Source organism: Danio rerio, chromosome 23 (genome assembly GCF_049306965.1).
Source record: "Danio rerio strain Tuebingen ecotype United States chromosome 23, GRCz12tu, whole genome shotgun sequence".
NCBI lineage: Eukaryota > Metazoa > Chordata > Actinopteri > Cypriniformes > Danionidae > Danio > Danio rerio.
In genome coordinates this window covers 8,229,980-8,256,931 of record NC_133198.1, presented here as the reverse complement: position 1 = coordinate 8,256,931, position 26,952 = coordinate 8,229,980, and the positions used below count along the sequence as shown (strand labels likewise).

At 34.3% G+C, this 26,952-nt stretch overlaps 1 long non-coding RNA gene across 1 annotated transcript in view; it reads left to right on the top strand.

The window, feature by feature from the left end:
* Positions 1-16,071: 16,071 nt before the first annotated feature.
* The window catches only part of LOC141380639 (uncharacterized), a 137,241-nt gene continuing 126,360 nt past the window's right edge, over positions 16,072-26,952 (top strand). The window contains exon 1 of the long non-coding RNA XR_012398993.1: positions 16,072-16,400. This is a non-coding gene — a long non-coding RNA (uncharacterized lncRNA). The remainder of the gene's footprint in view (positions 16,401-26,952) is intronic.

Sequence of the window (26,952 nt, the reverse complement as noted above, 5' to 3'; positions counted from 1 at the left end):
GTTAGGTTCTTAACAATAAAATGCAAATATCATATAAGGAACTGCCCATTTTCATTTTGATATTAACTTAACAGACACTAAAAATGTTGAGGCGTCATGTATCCACACTGAAAAAAATGATGTCTGCAAAATAGTTTCAAACAATTTATTTGTGTTGACTTTAAACAAACAAATTAAATTTGGTCATTTTCAACTTAGTTTGTTTGTTTAAATTCAGCCCAAATAAATTGTAACTTTAAACATTTTAGTAAATCCAAAGAGTCAGCTTCGAATTATTTTTTTCAGTGTACATATTTAAATGCCCGTCATCTTCACTGTATGCATATTTATAACAAAATGTAGCCTATAATATAGCTGCCTCCCCAGGGGCGTTGCTAGGGTCAAAAGGGATAAGGATCCCCCAAAAACAAAGTTCTAATTGAACCAGCTGAACACCTCCTGCAACAATAAATGGTCTATATGTGTTCTTCCAGCTATCTTTGGTATTTTCATTAGAATAAAGTCAATATATAACCTGATGCTAACTGACCTAGCATGTTACAGTAGAATATAGCCATAAAATAATATGCTAAATGCATGTGTGGTTTGGGGCGAAGCACTGGTGCAGTAGGTAGTGCTGTCGCCTCACAGCAAGAAGGTCGCTGGGTTGCTGGTTCAAACCTCGGCTCAGTTGGCGTTTCTGTGTGGAGTTTGCATGTTCTCCCTGCCTTCACGTGGGTTTCCTTCGGGTGCTCCGGTTTCCCCCACAGTCCAAAGACATGCGGTACAGGTGAATTGGGTAGGCTAAATTGTCCGTAGTGTATGAGTGTTTGTGTGAATGTGTGTGTGGATGTTTCCCAGAGATGGGTGGGGCTGGAAGGGCATCCACTGCGTAAAAACTTGCTGAATAAGTTGGTGGTTCATTCCGCTGTGGCGATCCCGGATTAATAAAGGAACTAAGCTGACAAAAAATGAATGAAATGAATGTGTGGTTTAACTATTACAGAAGCAGATGTGGCTGGCTACATCATATCTAGATAAATATAGATATCTATATCAAAGAAAGCTAGTACAATTTATGTTTCTCTAAAAGATTTGCACGTATTCACATTAATATGATGGATATTTTTTGATTACAGTTATTTTATTTCACCAAAACTACACACATTTTATACTGCGAAAACAAATATTGCCTCATCAGCTGTAGTTCCTCAAAATAATGAATGGATGACGACAGCGCAGTGGCGGTAGAAACAGGTACTGCTGAACAGCTGACTGTTTAAATATGTTAAGTGGAATGCGTGAGAGGTATGTGGTAATTTTAGGTACTTGGATAACAAAATAAATGTTATACAACCTATTTTTTACATATGCAGCATATTACAAAAGATCAGGGGCTTTTGACAATCCATTAGAGACTTAAGCCTCCAAAATGTCTGAAAAATATGAAACATACCCCGTCACTTTTACTGAATATTAATTCTACTCATCAATAATGGCTATTCTAATAAGTTTATACAATATAAAAAATAAAGGCAAGCAATCAGCCAATATGCAGAATTAGTGTACGTGGTTACATAAATTAATACAATAGCCAAACTTATCTTTGCGCTCAGCTAAAACATGTTACACGAGAACAAGTAATAGATTTAAAAGACCGATAGATAGAGACAAGATAAATTAGATATTACATTTAACAACTATAGTGAGATGAAATCTAGTGGAATATCCTTCATGAGCAGTCCGACCTGCACTGCTCTCACTTGGGGAGTTGTGCTCAAAGCACCAGCTGACTGTCTGGAGCTCAGACGTGTAGTGTGGATGGGGAGCTTTTCAGAGACGCTAGCTGAAATGCCAGTGTGGAAGTGGATCGTTTTCATAAACAGTGAAACGGTTTCTAAAACACTGTTTTGTTTCTAAAGTAGTTTTATTAAACAGTAATAGTCAGTAAAATAAATTGTAGTCACATTTTAATTTGAGTTTTTAGGATTAGAAAGATAGTACATTTGAATTAAATCACGTGTTGAAAAAACAACAATCTACACTATCTATCTATCTATCTATCTATCTATCTATCTATCTATCTATCTATCTATCTATCTATCTATCTATCTATCTATCTATCTATCTATCTATCTATCTATCTATCTATCTATCTATCTATCTATCTATCTATCTATGTATCTATCTATAATGATTTTAATTTTGCCACTTCACATGTCTATTGTTGAACAAATTATTTCGTAATTACTCTCTTTAACACGAAGTTTCATCTCTTGAACATTAATGAGAGAGTAAATGAGCCATGTGAGCAGGAATTAGATCTCACTGAAAAGCAGCTATTTCCTCAGAGAACAAAAACCTCATCAGAATTTTAATTGCATAAGTGGAGTGCGAGGCCATCATCCGTCACTCTGTGCGTTTATCCTCAGCAACGTGTTTAGTGTAGTTCAGTGTAGGCCGTATCATTAAACACAAACACACACACAGACACACACATACACACATCTGCGAGACCTCTACTGTGACCAGACAAAATGTTTATTATGTGATCCTGTCAATACTGTTCAGATTCAATGCTTTTTTACACCCACTGCTAATAGCTGAGACTGGCCATTGATGTGATGCAGGAGGTGAGCTCAGGAGTTTTACAAACACAAAACCTTACTTGCTTTAAATAAAAAGAGAGATTTCATTTCATGCTGGATTTGAAGCCGAATGAAAAACGAGTTAGTTTTAAGTCAGTGCACAGTTATATTCATATTTGGTTTTTATTCTGTTTATGTATTCCTCATGTTGACTCTCAGGTGCCGAACAGCGGGCTTTATTCTCTATCCAAGCTCCATTATATGTGGTTTATAAATACGGTTCACGGTGGTATGTTTTGGTCTGGATTGTGCAGTGACATTGAACATAAAACATGGATAAAATCTCAAAGACAATGCACTCTGTTCATTGTTCACTCTAAACCAGGTAAAACACGTTTTTTTAAACTAACAAAATAAAAGCTAAATAAAAACACAACATAATATGCAATGATATGCAATGACACTGAACATAAAACATGTGATCATGTTTCCATCCTAAACTATGAATTATCTTTATACGCAAAACTGGAATATTGCATAAAAGATGTACGAATAAAGCAGTGATTCCGTCCTGTCACTGACTCGGTCCCAGTCATTCCCCTCGCTGGCCAGCAGAGGTCATCATCACCGGACTATTGACATTACAGTACATCACCCATTCAGACACTGATTGCTACACACCTGCCACACATTACACTGATCACCTCCACACACATATAAGCAGCTCACACACACACACTCCAGTGCGAAGTCTTGTTCTGCCCCAGCTGACATTACTGAGCGTTTCTCATCCTTGCCTGATCTCCCCATTGCTAACCTGGACTGTTCCTCTACCTTGCCTTGCCTGCCCCCTGTCTTGAGCCCAGCCTTGAATATCGACACTGATCCTAGCCGCCTGCCTCTGACCCATGCCTGCTATATCGTCCTGTGTATGCCAGCCGTCAGCCTATCTATCATATACAACTGTGTTGGATGTGAGTTCGCACACAAGTGCATACTGTGTGCTCTTTATTAAACTGTGTTTAATAAATATACTGCAAATGGATCCCTCTGTGTCAGACCCTTCGTTACACATCCAACGAGTCAAAGTGAACCAAATCATCACTTCCTGATTATCTGTAGCCAATTATCAACAGTAAAAATTAAGTTTTGCCGTGATTGGAGAAGCTGCGTGAATCTTTCCTTCCTTTAATAAATGACTTGCACCTCAGAAATCATTCCTGACACGCAGTGGTCATGCGGTGGTGTTTAAAGTCGTGAGACGCGGAGCACAGATGCTCTTGATTCTCTACGTCATTAATAACATAATAACACTATCACTGAGATGGTTAAGGCATTTTAGAATGACCAAAACAACATTTCAGGTGTTTTACAGTGTGCTCAACCTGCTGGTGTGTCCATTCTCACACATTTTTATCATCACATGATCTCCTAACAAAATCACATGACTTTTTCAATGCGCATACTGGAATTTATGCACATCTTTTCTTATTAAAAGTAAAGTTTATCCTACTTAGTTATACGCATATGTTTTTTATGCCTATTTTTAAAAATCATGTGCATCTTGGTGTTTTCATCAACTGTTTTTTTTATGCAAATCTCAAAAAAGCTCATAAAAGTAGGTGGATGAAAACATAGCTAATGCCACCAAGAACTGTTCACTCTGCTCAATGTTCATTCTGAACAAAGTTAATAAAGGTATTTTAAAACTCACATGCTATCCTTCAGCTTAGTCCCTGATTTAACAGAGGTCACCACAGCAGAATGAACCGCCAATTACTATGGCATGTATTGTTTGCAGTGGGTGCCCTTCCAGCTGCAACCCAGCACTGGGAAACACTCACCTGATATCACCTGAGAACTGTTATGGAATTCCACGAGGCAAGACCACGAGAATTGTCAGACACTAAAACAATAAACTTGAGTAGATCAGCTAGGAAACCAGTTGTTCAACTGTCTCGATCATGCATGCTGAGCCCCACTCTCTGCCCTCTACTTTACCTTTTCAACCAGAGCAGCTCACTCACAAACCTCTAAGAATGTCCAAGTTTTAATATGGTGTATCTTGTGGTTCTATATTCATATTTGGTATCATTTTAAATGTCTCTGTGTGATTGGTAAAGTGGTCTCAATTTCACAGTAGTATTTTATAATTTCAGTTGTATTTGATTATCTGGGTTTTAGCTTTGATAAGATCTTTTCCAGATGCTCCACTCCAGGGAAATGGTCTTCACCTCAACTCCTGACCAGACAAGGGTCTGTGCAATGCTTTTACTGTCTCGAATTTATGATCGTTTGTTGTGATTTGAGTATTTAAGGGAAAGGTGCAGAAGTGTCTGTGGGATTCCCGTAGCCAGGATGCCCTGTTGCAGTGTGTGAGTCTCTGAGCTCTGCACTAAGATTTATATGCTGCAAAGTAATCCTACACGGTCAGGTATTCATCTCTAACTCTTAAATATATCTTTGGGTAATTGATGTTGTTCAATCTGAATTGGCTTATTTTGTTTAAATATGTGAATTGGAGTGTGAAGCAGGGGCGCAGTAGGTAGTGCTGTCGCCTCACAGCAAGAAGGTCGCTGGTTCGAGCCTCGGCTCAGTTGGCTTTTCTGTGTGGAGTTTGCATGTTCTCCCTGCGTTCGCGTGGGTTTCCTCCGGGTGCTCCGGTTTCCCCACAGTCCAAAGACATGCGGTGCAGGTGAATTGGGTAGGCTAAATTGTCCATAGTGTATGAGTGTGTGTGTGGATGATTCCCAGAGATGGGTTAACTTGCCTAATTACCCTAACCTGCCTAGTTAACCTAATTAACCTAGTTAAGCCTTTAAATGTAACTTTATGCTGTATAGAAGTGTATTGGAAACATAATTAGTCAAATATTATTTATTGTCATTAAGGCAAAGATCAAATAAATCAGTTAATATGAATGAGTTATTAAAACTATTATGTTTATAAATGTGTTGACAATCTTTTCACCGTTAAACAGAAATTAGGAACAAAATAAACAGGGGGGCTAATAATTCAGACTTCAGCAGTATAATCAGTTTGACACCATTAACATATACATGACAGCTCTGCAAAGGACTGATGAAATAAATTTTCTATTATAACTTTCAAGTAGTTCCAGGTTTGTTGTTTGTTTGAGATTCACAATGTACTTTATCATTTCTGTGGGAAGTATATTAAAACAAATAAATACAAAAAAAAAATAAGATGATTTATGAATGTAGTGAATTTTCATCCTGTAAACTATAAAAAAATATATGAAAACATAATAATATATTCCATATGAAAGTATTTTTCATTCTTACGAACGTTTAGAATTAATAATCAAGCTCATGCTGTTTTAATGATTGAAAATGAGCATACTTTCCATCATGTTTTTAGTATAACTGATATGTTTGTGACTAAACAAGAATTCACCATGGAAATCTGAAGGCGCAAGGAAATGGCTCATTCTTAGCTCGATGTTGTTGCAGGCAAATCAATATCCTGCTGTGAAACAAGTGTAAAACTGCCTGTATGCCTGTAACCCATGGCGCTTCATGATATGAATATTTTGCTCCAAGTTTAAAGGCTTGCCTGCTAGTTAAATGATGTTATCCTGTCTGCACCTAGCGATTCGCACTCTGCTCTTTGAAGAGGAACTATGGTAGGTTGAAGATGCACTGCAGTGAGTCTAGCTTCAAAACCCCTTTTAGCAACTGACTGCCATGATGAGGCTTTGATATGCCTGTAAGTGTGCCCACCCTTGAGGCTTGTTTTTAGCCTTCACTCTGTGGCTCCTGATTCTTTGTTTGAATCTATGCTTTTAAACCACAACTTTTTTTTTGTTAAATGTTAAACATTTAACCCTCAACGACAAATCTATTAATGAAGAATCAAGCAGTGAGTAAAGGCATTAATGCTTCATATAAAGTACTTAATTTGTGATATATTTTACATATAAAAATAGCTGTAATAAGTGTATTGAAAATAATGAAAATAATTGAAAAAAATAATATTTAACTGCATTTTAGTACAGTATTTTTATCCTCAAAAAAGAAATCAATTTCCAAATGGGTACCACATGTTATTTTGGATTTATATATATATATATATATATATATATATATATATATATATATATATATATATATATATATATATATATATATATATATATATATATATATTTTTTTTTTTTTTTTTTTTTTGACATTTAGAATTCGATTTAAGTAATTTAGCTGTTTTTGTCATATAAAATTGTGTATATAAAGTATTTATTTTATGGTTTAAGTTGTATTAAATGTGTATTTTTTTGTATTTTAAGAAAATATTGTTGCTGTTTCCTTGTTACAGTACATGAAACATTCAAGCTCAAAGAGGTATGTTTTCCACAATTACCTTTTTTTATTTTCAAACATGATTAATATTCAGTTTTATCATGTTTGAGAATATAAATGTAAAGTCTTCATTCAGTCTTGAAATGTTTCGATTTGCTTTCATTGAGAATGCCATGTACCTTTCATTTATTCATAATTTTGATTGATTTAGTGGCTGTCGTAAGTGAATGCTGAATGTACAATTGCTTTGAAACATTTCCATTAGTGTCAGACTTTAATTTCAAGTATTATACAGTACTAATCCTGCAGCATACACTTAAATATTAATCATTATGTGGGTTTGTAAAATTCCTTAGCTGTTGGCATTTCCTCACATTTCATATGGCACTCTACACAGATTTGCAAGTGTTATTCATCTATATATGGCACATATTTGGCACACAGAATGATCCCTTTTGACTAAAATAGTACTGCAGACAAAGCATCAAGCCAGAAATATTGAATTTGTCATTTTTTTTTTTTAAAGCCAGTAGCAAATTATTATTTATTTCAGTTTTTTTTGTAATAAATCTGCAAAAAAATGTTAACAATTCTGTATTTTTCTATCAATATTGGGTGCTGTGTATACATTAAGGGAAAAGAAATGACCTTATATGATTTTAGCAAATGTTTGTAATTTAACAAAGAGTGAAACATTTTGAATCGTCTGAATACTTTCCATACCCACTGTGTATGTATATATGTATATACAGTCATATATAGACTCACCGGCCACTTTTTTAGATACGCCTGTCGAACTGCTTGTTAACCCAAATTTCCAATCGGTCAATGGCTGCAGCTCAATATATTAAGGCATGTAGACATGGTCAAGACGATCTGCTATATATATATATATATATATATATATATATATATATATATATATATATATATATATATATATATATATATATATATATATATATATATATGTATATATATGTATATGTATATATATGTATATGTATATGTATATGTATGTATATGTATATATATATATATATATATATATATATATATATATATATATATATATATATATATATATAAAATTATTTTTTTATATAATTATATAATTTTTTTTTTTTTTTTCCTATCACTGTTTTTTCTCCCACCCATTTTTTTTTCTCCCACTCAGTTTTTTTTCTTCCACTCATTTTTTTCCCCACCATCACATCCCTTCCGGGTCTCCGTACATTTTAAGGTGAAGTGCAAGTGTAAATTTTAAAGTGATCATCATTGTCATCACTATTGAGCCCATCAGTGTTCACCGTGGTTATTCACGTCATCATTCAGACATGTGATTTTACCCTACAATTGCAGATTTTCTGATTCATATATTTATGTATGTGGGTTGAACTGTGTATTATATGTTCTATAATGTCTGCTACTAATATACAAGATAATATACAAGTCTTTTGTTTTTCACTGTGTCTATTCTGAATGATGGTTCTTTTGAGTCCTGCATTTCCCTTCAGGAGTCAATATATATCTAACTATAGGATGAATCAATCTGCATCTTCTCCATCATTAAATGGAGTTCTTGTTTGTCTCAGTCTGTGCTGTGTTGAAGATGAAGCTGGAACAGAATGGAGTTAGTCTGGTAATGTCTAACAGGATTCTTTCACCATTAGGAAGCTTCTGTGACCTTTAACCGAGATGGAGGTTGTGACAGCGGTGAAGGGCAGCTCAGTCTTGTTAAGGCTTAGCTCGAGGTGATGAGTAGATATCCATGTTGATGTCTCAGAAAGAAGGGTAGAGGTGTTCTCAGAGAAGTGGCGATGTTACTGACAGAAAACAATGAAATGTGTGACATTATGACAGAAGCACTAGGTTATTTATTATGTGGTCAAGATCAGATTCCCTTGAGGCACCAATGGATGAAACTCAGAACTTTGCAGCTGATTTGTTATAGGAACCCGTTGTCTCTGTAGAAAAGAAACCAGGAATAGACTAAATCAGAAATACTAGCAAAATGTATTGCAAATATGTCATTACTAAGTTATTACATCATAAATAGTTACACCTATATGTGATTTAGTTGTTATATTGATATTAGTAGTGTGTAATGAAGCTGTTTGTGATGATGTAGGTCTGCAAGGTTTAAAACGTCAAAGGATAAAGGACAAAGGAATAAAGGAGTAATTGTCTCCAAAATAAAACAACCAGTTGTGAACTGCCTAGAATCAGTCGTCAGTAATTCCAGTCCATTTTTGCACAAGCCTGTGTGTGTGAGTGTGTGTGTGTGTGTGTGTGTGTGTGTGTGTGTGTGTGTGTGTGTGTGTGTGTGTGTGTGTGTGTGTGTGTGTGTGTGTGTGTGTGTGTTTGTGTGTGTTTTTTTTATTTTTTATTTTTTACAAAATGGCAGTCAACATAATAGCGATCTTCAATGGCTTGCCACAAACAGTGTCTGCTATACTTTGACAATTCAAACTCTATGGTTGTAGCTGAGGCTTGGAGTTGGAAGAGTATATTTTGGTGTTGAGAAGACACTGTTTTCTGTGCTGTAAAAGCAAATACTTTTGCATACTTCCAAAAGCCTTTGGGGTGTTGCTGTGAATTGAAGAAGAGACTTTTCAGGTATCTTCAAAGGAGAATCCTGTAATAAGAACTCACCATTGCTTTGTTGTTCATCGAAAAATATGAACTAGTGCAGCAAGCACTCAATTAAATACAAAATTAAGGGGCAGTGCTTATTAGTAAAAACTGCAATAACAGGTATAGTTAAAAAGTATTTTGCCTGAAAGTATCATCTGGCCGATTGTTAGACAAAAAAACATTTTGCAATTTGCATTACTTTAGAGAAATTGTACTGTCTTTCACACATAGGCAGTCAAACCTGATTCCTCAGGATGCACCTTACAACAAGGACGGACTAGCCATCTGGCAGACTAAGCATTTTCCCGCTGGGTACTCTTTGGGCCGTGCTGATCATCTTCTTATGATCTGATTGGCCCATTAAAATCTTAACAGCCTATCATTTTTTGTGCATAATTAACTGATGATGCGTCTGTGACTTTCTTAAATAAGGAATTTATTTATTTATTTATTTTTTTGGACAGACCAGTCCATGTAACATAATCTGCAGCCCATTGTTTTTTTCTTCTTTATTGACATTGAGCTCACCCAATTACAAACTCCTATTTTGGGCTCTTTGAGAACGTTCAACGTTAGTGTGTATTTGTCAAAATAGTGGAGAGTCAGACAGATGGAGGAGAAATGGAAAGGAGGCGCAGAGAAATTGCAGGAAAAAAAAGAGACAGGCTTTTTAAACAGATGCCAAAAAATGCGTATGGGCACGTCTGAGCTCCAGCCAGTCAGCAAATGCTTTGAGCACAATACAGCGCACGACGGACAGTTCTTCATGTCACTATAGTTATTAAACGAGATTTTTAATTCATCTTGTTATCTACAGTATATCTAACGACTCTTTTGAATCTATTACTTGTTCTCAGGTAACTCATTTTAGCTGAGCGCAAAGATAAATAAATATATTAATTTAAGTTAGAGGGTACACTGATTCTGCATATTTGCTTGCTTATCTAGATTGCATAAACTTTTATAATGGCCATTATTTAATATTAAAACAGATGCTCAGCAAAAGAGATTGGGTATGTTTAATATGTTCAATAAAAAATTAAGGAGGCTGTTATGTTAGGCTCCATTTTGTTATAAATATGCATACAGTGAAGATGACGGTCATCTTAATATGTAGCTACACGATGCCTTAACATTTTTGGTGTCTGTTAAGTTGTTAATATCCAAAATGAAGAAAAGCATTTCCTTATATAATGTTTTAATTTCATTGTTAAAATGAAGTGAAACAAAGTAGCCTGCGGGATGATGTGAATGAGGTTCACTTAGAAGATTTACCCCTCACCAGGCAGTTTTTGTTATGTTCATTAAAGGAGGAATAAATAGAGTATTTTTTTTTTTTTTTAGAACCTAACAAAAATCTTCATGGACCATATACAGAAATTAAATTGAGATAAATTACTCTATTCATTTCTTCCTATACAGTACATGGCTTTTGTTTTTACATAGAATAGGAGTTGTTAAACATATTCAAGGACATGCAGAGATGGCATTTTGATTGTATATAGTGGGCCGCTCTGGCCCAAAATGCCAAGGCCGATGTTTTGTCCCAGTCCAGCCCTGCCTTACAATGTAAAAACACAAAATATATATTTAAAAAAAAAATTGTACTCTCAAAGGTGTCATAGTATATTTTGTCTTGTTGATTACTTTATAAAGTGGTGTGAGGAGTCCTATATTTTCATTTGAACCTATCTAGGGCAAAATACACGATTGTTGATTTTAGAAAACAAGTCCACCAAAATAAAGATCCATCTATTAAAAAATATTCCAAAAATGAAAACCGTTTGATGTATATCATGCATCATATTAGTTCAGAAAACTGATGATCACCTGTTCCTGTTGTAGACCCATCCAGTCTTGACATCATAGCTGTCTTATTTAATCCATTCAGTCACGCTTTCTTCAACTGCAATATACTTGCATACACACTATACTTTACACCCTCCCCCCACTCCCTTTCCCAACTGCTTCTACCTCAAGTTATTATCTGATTTATTTCCAAACTGTTTACATCATCAAATGAGTAAAAGCAAACTTGTTAGAAGAGGCTTAATTTTAAGGATATGTGACACATGAACAAAACTGTATCACAGGGAGTGACAGAGACAACTGAGGTTTGGATCCATTTGCAGGTTTATTCGGAGTCGGGCAAGCAATGGTCAATACGAGTGCAAACAGGTATGTAAAGGCAGTCCAGACTCCAGAATCGAAGTCAGTATAACAAGCGAGAGGTCAGAAGCCTGGCGGCAGACAGGAAGAACTGGATAAACAAGGCGAGGTAAATACACGGACAAACAAGACTAGAAAACGCGTTGAATCGTCACTTTAAAAGAAAACAAGACCCGGCAATGTGAATGAGTGAGTGTGCTGCTTAAACTGTGTGTAATCAGACTTTGACAATCCTCAGGTGGTGCGAGTGTAATCAGTCAGAATGAGGAAGCATGTGTGTGTGTGTGAGCAAAGTGCATGTATAAATATGTAGTCCAGAAATGGCGGATTTGTAGTCCATGGTTATTGTGAATGAGATCCAGCGATCTCTGAAGTTGCTGGTAATGGTGACAAAAACCAAACCAGGCTCTATCTTAAAATGTACCTCTATATACATTTCTGGATACTGCCAATTATGCACCAGGAGCTATGTTTTTTTTTTCTTTTTCTTTTAGTTTTTGTTTTCTCAAATCCACCAGTGTCCGTTGTGTACACTTTTTCGGATCTCAAATTTTCCTCGCAAGGCCGATATTGACGGACTGTTTGACTCACCGACTGACCAATTCCCCCCTCTCCTCCTTCTCTAAACCCAACCAATATTATTTTAAAAAGCACCATTTAACCCACCAACCCACTTCTCTATTTAAAAAAACAATCCAGAAAAAGAAAAAATCCCTCGCCTGATTTTTACAAAATTTTACCACATTTTCACCCTGTTATTTACTTGTTTATTTAATTTTTGGAATTGTGTTTTGGTTTCACCTGCTTTCAAGAACCGTTCTTAATCGAACTCGTACCCCCTCATTGTGGTCCTCTCCTCTCTGTATCTTAAGTCCACTGACGTACATGGTGAGCTAACTGGACAAACTGGTAACAGTGATCATCAGCTGATAAGTGCGAAAAGGAACAATGTCATACTGCCCTGTAGCATTCATTTTAAAGACAAAATGCAGCCATACATACTTCTGGCTACAAAATTCGTGATCACCAGAAATGCATATGGAGCCTGTGTTGAACAAAACACTCAAAAGCCAACTGAACATGTTGAATAGGCACTAGTAAGGTCAGAGAATATCAGAGAAGTTCACATTTTGTTTATTTTGTTGGCATCTGCAATGCGAATTGGCCTTAAGAATCATATGCCTTTGTTGGACAAAAAATGTAAATTCTGTAGTAATCCAAAAGGCAATGGCAAAATTCTATGGCTTTTTTGTTGAATTCTGTTGCACAATTGTGATGCAGACATATGGATTGGCCTCCGAAATATGTTATTACTGGTGCACTGCATTGCATTCCGAAGAAATTATCACAGAAAAGTTAAGAACAAATTTTGTGGTCAGAGTTTTTGCTTGTTTAAAAGTAATACTCTAAGCTTCAACCTTTTCAAGAACTTACCGTATGTTGCTTTTTCCTCGACAGAGTTGACTTTCAAAGGTTTGGGAGCATACAACTTGCAAAGTTTAACAAATATAGTGCTACCAATTCTTCCTCAGAAGTGCTCATTTTAGCAGCCTACTAACATCATCAAAAGCTCTGGTTCTGCAGGGAAACATAAAGCTGTCATAAGGTTCAACACAGCTTGGATGAGTCTGCAGCTTCATTAAATGGTAAGACAAATATTTATGAGCTGCCGTTCCGGAATATGCCGTTTTACTAAGCAGTTTTCATTCATTTAGATGATTACCAGTGGGATAATATCATGGCATTTTTTTACTGGAGCAATAAATTGTAAAACATTAAATAAATAAATAAAAAACTTCTCATATGAATTTTCTTACTAATGACAAATCAAACCTGTTAAAAGAATCCTAAAGCTGTAAGTGTGTGCGTGTGCTTCTAACCCTAACCCTTAATTTTTTGATTCACTTCAAATGTTGGTATATATATATATATATATATATATATATATATATATATATATATATATATATATATATATATATATATATATATATATATATATTAGGGATGCACGATATATCTGCGGCAATATTGTTATCAGTTGATAATGCTATTTTTAAGATTATCGTTATCGATCCGATACCTAAATTAGGCCAATATCTTTAAGACGATAAATTTCGTAATTGTACCTGCCTGCCTCGCCCATGCGTGGCCGGAACTAGTTTAGACTTGCCCAGTGCACTGTTCACCTTATTCTTCGCCGACGAGCGGGCGCAGTCATTTGAATCTTTTTGGCTCAAGACTTCCGGTCTCATTCACTTCCATTCATTTTTAGACATTACAAACAGCTCATTTTGCTGTTTGGTGTTGCAAACTGATATTGTATTATTATACTCTTCTACTTGATCTGTATAGTCATGCAAACATTTGCTTTTAGAGCAAGTAGTTTGACCATTTTCTGCCGTTTATTATCCCGTCATTTTTATTATTATTATTTTTAGAATGATTATTTATTTTTAGAATAAGGTCAATTTTAGAATAAGGTCAATAACTCACAGCGGTTTATCAATAACTTTCCATCAATAATTCCCCCCCAATTGACAGGAAGAATAAACATAGAAGCATGGCAAAACAACAAAAGAATCTAAAAACGCCTAATAGGATAAATTCATGCCACATTTTCTAAAGTAATACAACCTGTATCTTAGCTTTTCGTTTGTATGGTGGCTCTGAATTGTCAAAGCACCTCTAAAAAAGGCTTTTTCGAACATTACATATTTGTTCATATGTACATCACTGTAACACGTTTTATTCAAGAACATTTTGAGCTGGTTTCAGTCCTTGGCTCTTTCATTTTCATTTTATGTAAAACATATTTAACTTGCTTGTTGATTAAATCCCATTTTGTTATTTAACCTATTGTTTTATGCAACAGTCAGTTGTATGTTAATTTGCTATGAAGAAAAGGAAATAATTCATTTTTTTGCATGCGGATTTATGTAAAATCGTGAATAAAGGTCTATATGATCACCTTGCATTTTTGAAATTATAGCTTTTTTTGCTTTGAGTAAAGACTATTCAGTTCATAAGAGCAGTTTAATCTTTTATGAAGCTTGCTGTATAAAAATATTACATTTTGAAATATTTATAATCATCAGCCTATAAATAACAGCTATTTTCCTCCAAGTCTGAGGAAGTATCGGTTATCCGTATCGAGCAAAAATCTGTATCGGTGCATCCCCAATAGATATATATTCATTCATTCAATTTCTTTTCACCTTATTCCTTTATTAATCTGAGGTTGCCACATCGGAATGAACCACTAACTTTTCCAGCACATGTTTCATGCAGTGGATGCCCTTCCAGCTGCAACCCATCACTGTCATGGTCCTAACATGACAGTCTTCTCTGTCCTGTCGGTGTTTATTGTTTGCCTGTTTGTCCTGTGCTTATTTACATTGCTGTGTCTTAATTTGTGTTGGCCATGTGCTCCTCTTTTCTTTCCTTCTTGTTTTCAATTGTTTTCAATTACCCTGCCCTCTAATTTAGACCTTGTTATCCTGATTGTTTTCATCTGTCTCTTGTGCGCTTTCTTCTATATATTGTTCTGTGTTACTACTACTTTCTTTTACTTTTAGCTACTACTTTCTTTTGTTTGTTCCTAGTGTTTTGTTTTCTAATCTTTATCTTGCCTTTATCTCTCAAACCATTTTTGTTTAATTTTTCTGTCAGTCCCAGTCTTTTTAGTAGTTGATTATTAGTTGTTGTTGTTTGATTGTTTAATTACTCTCTTTAGGATTCTAGAAGTCTTTATTTCAGTTTCTGTTTCATCCAACTGCCAAAGTCAGTCTAGTATGTAAATTTAATTTAGTTAATTTAGATTTAGTTAGTTTTATTATTTTATAGTTTATTTTTGCTGTCTTGTCTAATAATTTTCCATTCCTATCCCATGTCCTGACCTCCCTGGCCTGCCAGTCAGGCATTTTACGTGGGTTGCTTCAGGATCTATCTCTTGTTTTGACCACTGTTGCTCCTACTCCTTGCTGGCTGTTAATTGTAGTACCATCTTGTCTCTACCACTGGCTTCCCTGTGTTGTTGCCCCCACCGTTTGGATCCTGTCTGTCTACTTATTCCTTCTTCTGTCAATAAACCCCTTTGTATAGTTCATTGCTGCAACTGGGTCTGGGTGCAACCAACCATGACAATCACTGAGAAACACTCATACACTCTCATTCACACTCATACACTATGGACAATTTAGCCTACCCAATTCACCTGAACTGCATGTCTTTGGACTGTGGGGGAAACAGGAGCACCCAGAGGAAATCTACGCAAATGTGGGGAGAACATACTGTGGCAAAATTAGATGCTCTCCCATTTTTTCAAAGTGCTACTAGGGGGCGCTGCTCTGACTTTCCCTTCCTAGAGCTTCCAAACCATACTTCCGGGGTCGGGAGGAAGCGGAAGGTCAGGTAGAGAATAGGAGACAATAAAAGAGGGAGGAAAGGCAGGAGAAAGGAGTTTTGTTTGTTTTTGCTGTCCGTGAGTGTTGGTGAAGACTTGGAGAGAGAAGAAAATAAAGATACAAAGGTGGAGAGTTGTTGGCTTTGAAGATGGAGTGTGTGAAGAAAAATACTGTGGTATGAAGGTGATCGTGGACATGCTGGCCAGGCAACTACACTATTGATTCAGTGCGAGGAGTCTGCTGGATCCTCAGGGAATCGAAAGAAAAGGTGGACCTGTGCAGATTCAGCGTTGTTTGCCCGGGTCAGTAACGTTAGTTAATTAACATTCACTCATATTTCCACACAATCCACACATGTTACAACTCCATTTCACAGGCTTTCTTTACATTTATTTTTCTTTCTTGTTTCCGTTATATCAGCCACAGATTATTATTGAATTGTTTGTTTGTTTGTTTCTTACTCTCTTTTCTTTTGTTGTTTCCTAAGCAGTGTTAATTTCGTTTATAGATCTTTAAAACTTTAAGACTGAATAGTGATGAAACTATATTTTTTGTTTAGAAAACATTTTCCTTGTACTGTCAAAAATATAACAGTTGATTTCATTTAAAAGTTTGTGTTGAGTTATATTTATTTCTCCTTTTCTTTTTTTATTGTGTATGGTGGTTGAGTGCTTGCCGCGGCTATCCGGGGTATTAGTGCATTTTTATTATTATTATTTTTTTGGCTAGGTAATCTTGTCTGGCGCTCAAAGGTTTAGTAAATAATACTGATATATATATATATATATATATATATATATATATATATATATATATATAAATATAAATATATATATTATTTTATTTATTTAATTTTTATTTTTTTTAAGGTCCACTGGGAGTGGGATTAAGGGATGTGGAAAAGCCAAACCTCACAGTGTTTATATGGACCAGTGGTTGAGATTTGTACTGCGGTGCAAGCAGCCACCAAAACTGATTTTTGAGATTTGAATTAAATTTTTTTTTTACTTTTCTTATTCCATATTATATCTAAGACTTATGTGATACAAACAACCACCGTCACACCATTACAATACAAACTCCATACAGAAATGCGAACTGACCCAGCCGATGCTTGAACCAGCGACCTTCTTGCTGAGAGGCAACATCACTACCTACTGCACCACCCCATTGCCTGTAATAATATGTATTATTTTACATGTATATATTAGTAAACATTAAAACTGACAATAATAATGATTGCTGTAGAAGTTTTTTTTTTTTGGTCAACTTTAACTAATAAACCTGAGCATAAATAATGGAGGAGGCAGGCCAATGACTGCTGATAGGGTTGAGGGAGCCTGGTGGAATCCAAAGACCAACGAAAAAGAGTGTGAAGCCAAAGAGAACCAGAACAGTTGGAAGGCCAAGATGGAGTCCAGAGCTCAATGGAGGTAATGGATTCTGTTTTCGCGACCGGAGACCATGCTTACTTTGGAATAATGCATGAGGGGATCTGGAACAGAAGGCGGGAGTGGTGGTCCAAACAGATCCATCAACAATGATGGAGATGTGGAGCTAATCAATCAATGAAGTATATGTGGGTCTGGACATCAAAGTAGGGGCTGGGTAAAAATATTTCTCTTTCATTTGCCTGAAATAAATTTCAGAAGCCAGCAGCAAGCTTGTGTGTGTAAACGACACAAAAATGCCCTCAGAAATTGGCTGTCTTACCTGCTCTCCACACCTGACCACACTCTCTAGGATGTTCTGGTTCTGGGGCAATAGGGGGCTCAGTCCTGTGATGATTGGCCTTGTCTCGCTGGCTACCTCCAACTTTTCCCTCATGGATTACTTTATGAAGCATGGATGCACATCAGATCTTCTGGTCTCACCTTGATGGAATAGGAAAGTCATGTTATCCTCAGTGAGGGAGATACAACTGGTTAACAGCACACACAAAGGCAAGGAAACACTTCCCAGCCCACATAAAGTAAATGCTACAGTAATTTCTAGTAAAAACATTATAGGTTATTTGAATCATAGGACAGTTACTTCAGTATTTTTTTTTTTTTTTTTTTGTGGTAATTTTCCATTATAATAAAATACAATTATATCAATAGAACTGTATTACCCAATATCACTAGGTTATACAACTCTATACAACACAAAACATTATTCTTTTAATAAAAGCTAAAGTACACTTTTTAAGTTTATTAGTTCAGAGTAGCACACAGTATACTGTAGCATTCATTAACATGTTGTAAAACAAAACAAACAAAAAAATTGTACTGTCCTAAATAACTGGTTCTAGTTGAATCAAATTAATGTTCTAGTCAACTTGCGTTGGTTAAACTGACTAAAATATTAAGTTTAATAAACTTTGTGTAACTTAGGCTACAAAATTGAGTTGAAACCTAGTAATTTATTAAAATAAGTTTGGCTCTTGGTCATTATTTTCACTGTGTATAATAGATGAAGAATAATACCCTTTACTATGGTATGGTTGAAAAATATAGTACCGTAGTATTTAATTTACTTTAGTATATTTTTATATGGAAAACCCTTCATCAGGTTCTTAAAGGAATGGTTGCTTAATCTGTCAAATTTTGCAATTTATTAATGTATTCTAAACTTTCAGAAAAAAAAAAAAAAAAACGGTACAATGCTGTACCAAAGAAGGTACAAACCCTTGTCACAAGGACAGTGCCTTTTTATATAAATGCACCTTTTCCATTTACAATAGAGAATAACAAAATAGTTTAACACAAATCAAAAGATCTTTTTTTTGTTTGTTTTTGCTAAACATTTCACACTTCGCAAAAATTGTTACAAAAATACATTCCCCCATGTACAATATAAACCTTTTTCTCCAATTTTCTCGCAATAATTTTGTAATCACTTAAAAGTTTATTTAATTGACTTAGTTTTGAAAATAGAAATAGAATTATGCAAACTAATTATGCACAACGATATGCACAATTTTTGATTAGATTTACAATACTAAAATGTCTGCATGAACAATTTGCATATGCAGGACTTTTGCCAGCTCATGTGCGTAGTGGAAAGCAAATGCCAAAAGCTGCGGATTTCAATAATGAGACTGTATATATTAGAAAATGCTCCCCAAATGTTTATTAAAATGCCTTAAATGTTTAGTTTACAATACCTATAGTTTTGTTTTACTAGTTTTGTATTATAGTAATTTAATAATTAATGTTTAGGAGCTTTTTTAAACATATACTTTTAAATAATGATTCATGTTTTAATATGGAAATTTTTCATAAAATCACTTTGGTTTTCCAGTGATATGTGTTTCATAGATATTGTAATAAAGAAGGTGTTGTCCAACACTTATGTACCTTTTTTATGGGAACAATTGTGTACCTTCATTTCAGTTGTACCAAAATGGTACAGAACAGTCTCATAAGAGGTCTTTTCTGTACCATATAAGGTACAACTTTTACAAAGGTACAAAACTGTTCCTTTGAAACAGTAGTTGTACCACCGTGTGCCTTTTTTCTGAGAGTGTTTTGTTCTTCTGCCACACAGCTACTTTTTTTTCTTCTTTAATAAATCCAACAAGAAACTCAAAGAACAAAATAAAAAGAGCTGTAATATGATTCTAGGAACTAGCAAATGATTCTTAGAATTTGCTTTAAAGCAAGACGATGGGATAAAGGAACTGTGGTTAGGTGACCTAATTAGAGACTAAAGAAACTAACCAGTGACAAGAAAATAAGGAACAATGGAAACTAGATCAAATTAGTTCGGAAACAAGACAACACCTATTGTAGCATACATGTGATTATTAACACTACTTTAGACAAAGCCCACATCACAAAATAATTGGGCTGATTTTGAGCCAATTTGTCCCCTTTCGTCAATTCTTGGTAATGTTCCCAGTATCATGGTTCCAAAGATAATCTTGTCAGATTTTCCTTTGGTGTGAGGTGTGTTAAAAGTGAATCAATATGCTCGGAAGAACGGTGGAAGTTTTCTGATGATGAGTTGTAAATATTTAGCATGTTGAATATTTACAGTCAGAAATTATGATGTGTAGAGGAACTCTGAGGACAAACATGCATACAAGTCAAAGATTATCACTTGAAACTAAACAATATCAGAAAGCAAGCTGACAGAAGCATAACAAACACAGACGTAAAGCAGCTCAAATGGAAATAATTTTGAACAGCTGAGATGGAGGATTATTTGGTTGATGTGTGGCAACAGCACAAATGTTTACTTGTTCATTCAGTACACAGCAAAAAATGCTTTTCTTACTTAGATTTTTTGTCTTGTTTCTAGTCCAAATATCTTAAAATTCCTAAATCAAGAATTATTTTCTAGACAAGAAAAACATATAGTCTTGTTTTCAGAAATAATATGCCAAAATTAGGTGATTTTTTTTTCCGTAAAACAAGCAAAATAATCTGCCAATGGGGTAAGCAAAATAATCTTGCGTCAAAAGAAAAAACAAGATTGATTTGCTTACCCCATTGGCAGATTATTTTGCTTGTTTTAAGGAAAAACTCACTTAATATTGGCATTTTATTTCTCAAAACAAGACAATATGTTTTGCTTGTCTAGAAAATGCTTCTTGATATAAGAAATGTTAAATATTTAGACTAGAAACAAGACAAAAAAATCGAAGCAAGAAAAGCATTTTTTGCAGTGTACATCTGCCATATTCTTTGAGATTTTATGTGTGCATATTCAGGACCTAAGCATTTGTTGGTGGGTTATGCCTTTTGACATATTACAGCACACTACAATCTAAAATCTATGAAATCTAGGATTTTTTGTCCTCATCTATATTATCTCATTTTGAAAAAATCGTATAAGTTGTAAAGGGCCATGAAACTCAATTCTTTCAGTTCAAGTCTACCTCAGAGTTAAAAAAAAATAAAAATAAAAATAAATGCTCCGATATGGAAGTGGAATGAAGAGAGCAGAGAGTCAGTTGGCTCACCAACTCAAGATAAAAAAAATAAATAAATAAATAAAAAAAAACATACAAAATGTGAGGAGACATGATTTTGTAGTTTACAAAGTTAAAATACAAAGAAATAAACAGTAAAATATTTAATGCTGGGACATCTACAATAGACTATTTGTAATTACATATAAAATAAAACCAGAATTTGTTATATCATTAAAAAGATAATCACTATAAAAGAGGAGGACTTCTCAGTACAGCAAGTCTCTTTCCCTATCTATTCCAATCATTAGACCTGCCCGTAATCCTGAGGATTTTAAACATAGGCGAACAGCAGCATGAATATAAGCGATGTGTCTGAATGGTAACAGACTCAATTGATAAAAGACAAAGTCCACCATTCTCCAACTCTCATACAGCTCTCCTGATAAAAATGCTTGCTGCACACAAGCCGGTTGGTTGTGTCGGTGGTCCTGACAGCATTGCGAAGAAGCCATACAACAAACTATCATGGAAACAAACACAAACAGTACAAGCCTTAATGAACGGCTAAATACTGCGTGTCCTGCACGGATGTTGTCTCAGCTTGGCAAGTCTGTGGTCTGTCATTGGAATACACCATAGATGAAAAGCACATGCTCTCATGAATAATTAAGAAAGAAGGGTCTTCTCATAGGATAAGAAAACTCTGCAATAAATAACAATGAGAAACCGATGCATCATCACTCCACTAGCAGATTCACACTACGTCACCGACTTTGATCCCACCCCAACAATTATTTTACACACAGAAGTTGAAATTAGCTGAGAAAAGCTCATAATGATCCTGTTTTCCCTACAAATAAAGCTAAAAGGTGCTAACATGGTCTGAAATGGTGACAAAATTTGGTAAAATCGTAAAATCTCAAAAAAGTACTCCAGGGTGTTTTGAACCTTTAAAAGATCTTTCAGTATAAACCCAACCCCATTGTGTACATTTTTAATTCTAGTTTTTTTTTTAATGTACTGATTGTTCATTGCTTTCTTACTGTAAATTATGTGGCATGTGTTGTAAAATTTGGTTCACACTTACGTTTTGTTAAAAAAAAAAAAAAAAGTTTTGATGGAATTAAAATGAACTACTGCTTTGTTTTTTGTAGTTCATTTGAAGAAGTGTGAACCCTGCATTGGGAACATTGTGTGCACTGAACAAATGGACTGAAACCTGTGAGGTGGGTGCTGTGTAACTCCAAACAAACTCTGGTGCATTTTAGGCTGGTTTCCACTGACTGGTACAGTACCGTATGGTTTGGGTCAGTACAGGTCACCTTTATCAGGCTTGCGTTTCCACTATCAAGGGTACCCTTTTGTTGGGCGTGGTGTATGACAAAGTTTAAGTCGCATCATTCTCGCTCGAGGAAATGTCTACAATTAAGCTGTATGAGTCGCTCACATATCAAATGAAAAGCACTTCTCACAAAACAGATGCTTTATACACAAATACTTCTGTATAAATGTTTATTACTTACTTTTCTATGAACAGGAGTTGATTATATCTGCAGATCAATTTCAGTGCGAAATAACCTACTGTAACGTCTGCAATTATATTAAAAAAATAAATACATGCAACGTATATGAACACATACAGCCCCTTACAGTCTCCGATATGTTACCAACTACAGAAAAACTACACACAGCATACATTTATTCCTTATTTAGGTTCAAAACAACACAAAATATAGCCTACAGTCAATGAAGACCTCTTATCTGTGTCTGTAATCTTCAGCAGCATGTGTAGCCTCTGTTAGAGAGTCATTCCATCATTCCCAGTTCATATTAGTCCAAAAGGTAACGATAAAAAGTAAAACAAGGCAGTTTGTTTATGTTTGCTAAAGAAATAATGTGCTCCTTTTTTTTCGTGCTTCACTCTCGCATTTGTCAGTGTCTGACAGGATCGGGTTTTAAAAGCACGCCAATAATCAAGCGCACATTATTATCATCAGCTCAAGAAGTTTATTCCAGATATAGATGCGCACGCAAGTGCAAGCAAGAAAGCGAAACCACTCACGCTTCAGACTGGCTCGTAAAAAACTACGACGCACAGGGTAGATTCTGCTCTACTCCATGGCTTTGTGGCTGTTCATCAAAACGATGACAATGTTTGTTTGAGCCCGGATCGACCATGGCTCATTATTATATGTATATGTAATTCTGCTGTAATCTCTCAGCTGTGTATTTTAAACATGGCGGTTTTTTTGTTTTCATTCTGGCTTGTTGCATAAGCGAATGACATATCTCTGTAAACCAATAGCGTTCAGCTGCGTGTCTAGCTCCATCTTTTGATACCCTTTCTCATGTTTGGTACCCTTTTGAAAGGGTGCCTGAAATAGTTGGTTCTGTTCGGTACACCTTTTGACAGTGGAAACGGCCATAAAAGCGTACCAAACCGAACTGTACCACTAGTGGAAACGGCCATTTGACTGACTAAAATATTCAGCCCAGTATTTTCAATTTGGTGCATCCCCTGTGTAAATGCTTAGCTAAGCACTGTCTATCGATGTATTATTTACGTTTTGGTTCTGATCAAACAAACTAAGTACAATGTTCACAATGTCAGAATTAATGAATCTGTCTCCTACATACACTGCCAAAAATGCTTTTCTCGCCTAGGTTTTGTATCTTGTTTTTAGTCCAAATGTCTAAACATTCTTAAATCAAGAAGCATTTTCCAGACAAGCAACACAAATTGTCTAATCGAATGTCGAAAGAAAAAACAAAATGATTTCTTGATTTAAGAGTTTTTAGATATTTGGACTAGAAACCAGACAAAAAATAAATAAATAAATAAAAATAAGTAAGTAAAAAAAGCATTTTTTTTTTGCAGTGTGGGTCACTGATATTGTGAATCACTGACTTTATTTATCTTATAATGTTTTTAAGCTCCCTGCAATGAATCCTGCTCATAATTTTGGGTTAATAGAGTGCAGCGCCACTGGTTTAGCGATACTAAACCTGAATGAAAAGCCTGTATGTGTGTGATTGTGCTTGTGTGAGTTGGTGGGGTGGGCAGAATGTTTCAATTAAGCATACGTTTGAAGGGTTGTCATGGTGCTGTGACACATCCTGCAGTCTAACGACAGCACAAATATGAATTGATTTTCAGCACAGCAGTAATTACTTAAAACCTTTCTCTATCGTCCTTGCTTCTTGCTTCCTTCACAAGACATACTCAGAAAAAAATAAATAAATAAAAAGCACAGTTTGCTTTGAAAAGTTTGGTGGTTTAAGAATTTACCTTTTAAAGTCTACTTCAAATAAAATGTCATGCAATTGAAGTCTTTAATTTGTGCTTGTATTTTAACCCAATGTAACAGCTCACGCTCGTTGATTGAACACTGAACAGCTGCTGTTTGTTCATTACGTTTTACATCTTGACTGTCATGTCTGATAATTGTGCATTCTATATTTACCACTCTATTACTGATCATTAAAGTCAAATGTGAAGCAAATCTATAAACGCAGAAATGAAAGTGTTTTTGAATCGTCTCTCCTCTAGTGTATGATTTGATTATTATTCATCTGACATTGGACAGATTAAAAATAAATAAATAAGAGGATATCTTGGGGGGAAATTGTTTGAGGATGTGTGGTGAAAATCACACATGGCAAGATCAGTGTTGGGTAAATTACTTCAAAAAGTAATCCGTTAATAATTACTCATTAAAATTTAATTAAGCTACATATTTATTAATAGTTAAAATGGTATTTCAGTCAAAGTAATTTAATTAGCCAACACTATAAAATTTAAACTTTGTTTAACAGGTAATTGTCAATTTATTTTTCAGAATTTTCCAGTTTGTTTATTTATTTATTTATTTATTTATTTATTTATTTATTTATTTATTTATTTATTTATTTATTTATTTATTTTCATACAGTGAAATAGCTGTTGTTTTAAAGATATGTTCTGCAATAAATAAATATTTTGGTAAAACAACATATTTCTGTTTTTTAAAGAAAATGTTCTGTATTTTCAGAGTAACACATAATTTTACATTAATATTTACAGATTATTTATTGATTAAAAGTCAGTCAAATTGTTTTTAGTGAAGATAGTAATCATATTAAGATTAACGTGAGGTTAATGATGTCAAAGTATAGCATATTGTTTGCATGTTGCATATAATGCACGCACTGTAAACTATAGAATGTTCATTTTACTACTCTAACAATGTTGCTATGCTAATTATTATAATGACCAGTGATTTAGCGGCTACGGATCGCTGGAAAACTACATACATGCTTCTTTATTTACTACAACTCCCAGCATGCACCTCACACATCCGGGTTCCTAATTTTAACTGATTACACACACAGTCAGGATCGTTATGGGCTGATTTCAAGGACTATAAACTCAGCACACACAGACACACTGTTGCTGAGTCTTAATGTTTAGTGAGCGTTATCATGCGCTTTCCCTTCCGCGTTTGACTTCTTTACTTTATTTTGTTTGCCCCCTTTACACTTAGGATTATCTCTATGCACCTGTTTGTTCCTGTTTCAACCTTTAATTGCAAGACAATTCTCTTAATCTATTTTATCCTCAACTTTGTTGTCTAAGCATCCTCACATGACACTAATCTTGTCTTTGTTGTTAAACCATGACCTAATGTGTTATTTGAAAAAAAAAAAAATAGATTTTTAACAGTTTTGTTTTTTTCAGGCAAATTATTTTGTAGTTTAACCTAAATATCCTAAAAATATTTGGTAAACTACATTATAGTTTATAGTTGTATTTACAGTATTTTATGACAACAGCAGTTATTTGTACCTGAGCTTTTTTTAATTATACTTTAAAGGTTTTTTTCCTGTTTTAAAGCAGTTTAAAGTGGAAAATTGTATGGATTATTTAATGCATAGTTGCATGAATTAATTAATAATTGAATAATAATTTATTTATTAATAACATTAATTAAAGTGTATAATTACAGTTATCACCTGCATAATTACAGTTATCATTATAAACACATTAATTTGTATAATTACAGTAATACTCTTTAAAATCACATTAATAATATACAATTATAATTACGATAACAAATTATATATTTACAGTAAAACTTTGTAAAATGACAGTAATAATCTGTATAATAGCAGTAATAATTGGTAAAATTTCAGTAATTAACATTTTTTTACAGTTTAAATGCAAATTATCAACAGTAACAAACTGTGATTTAATGAATTTTGACAGTAAAGTATGTTCTGTTTTTCTCTTTTTTTTTCTTTTTACAGTTTTTGCTTGTCATTTTGTGAAATAATTTTCTGTAATTTAATGGCAAATCTCTGGAAGCTCTGTTTACACAGATGTTTTTTTTTTTTTTTACAGTGTACTCAACTTTATCTAATGGGTTACAGTATTATCTTAATAATAATAATAATAATAATAATTATAATAATAATAATAAAACATTAGTTAAGAAGATTAAAATGTGGCAAAGGCATTAAATTCACAAATTCATTAATTTGCTTTTCTTGTTCATCTAAGGTTTACCTCTGTTTAGGCCATCACATCACACTACATTTTATCTGTACATAATATATTTCAACAGATATTAGATTAATAAAAATTGATAACAGACATGTTGTGCATTCCTGATCGTCATCAATACAGCAATACAGCAGTGTTTAAGTTACTAATTCAGTATGATTCACTGACTCATGAGTGATTTACTGTCAGTGTTTGTGTCATTTTTAACTTTATTTTTTTCCTCTTGCTTCCTATTTTGAATTTGGAACCAATCCTAACTTTTTTTTTTTTTTTTTTTTTTTTTACAAAATTCTTTTTTTTTTTTTTTTTTTTAGAAAATACAGTGACAAAAGACAAAATTATCATCTAAACATAGATTACTGAGCCACATTATTTGTAATTTGTTCTGCTTTTGGCAGATTGTGTTGAT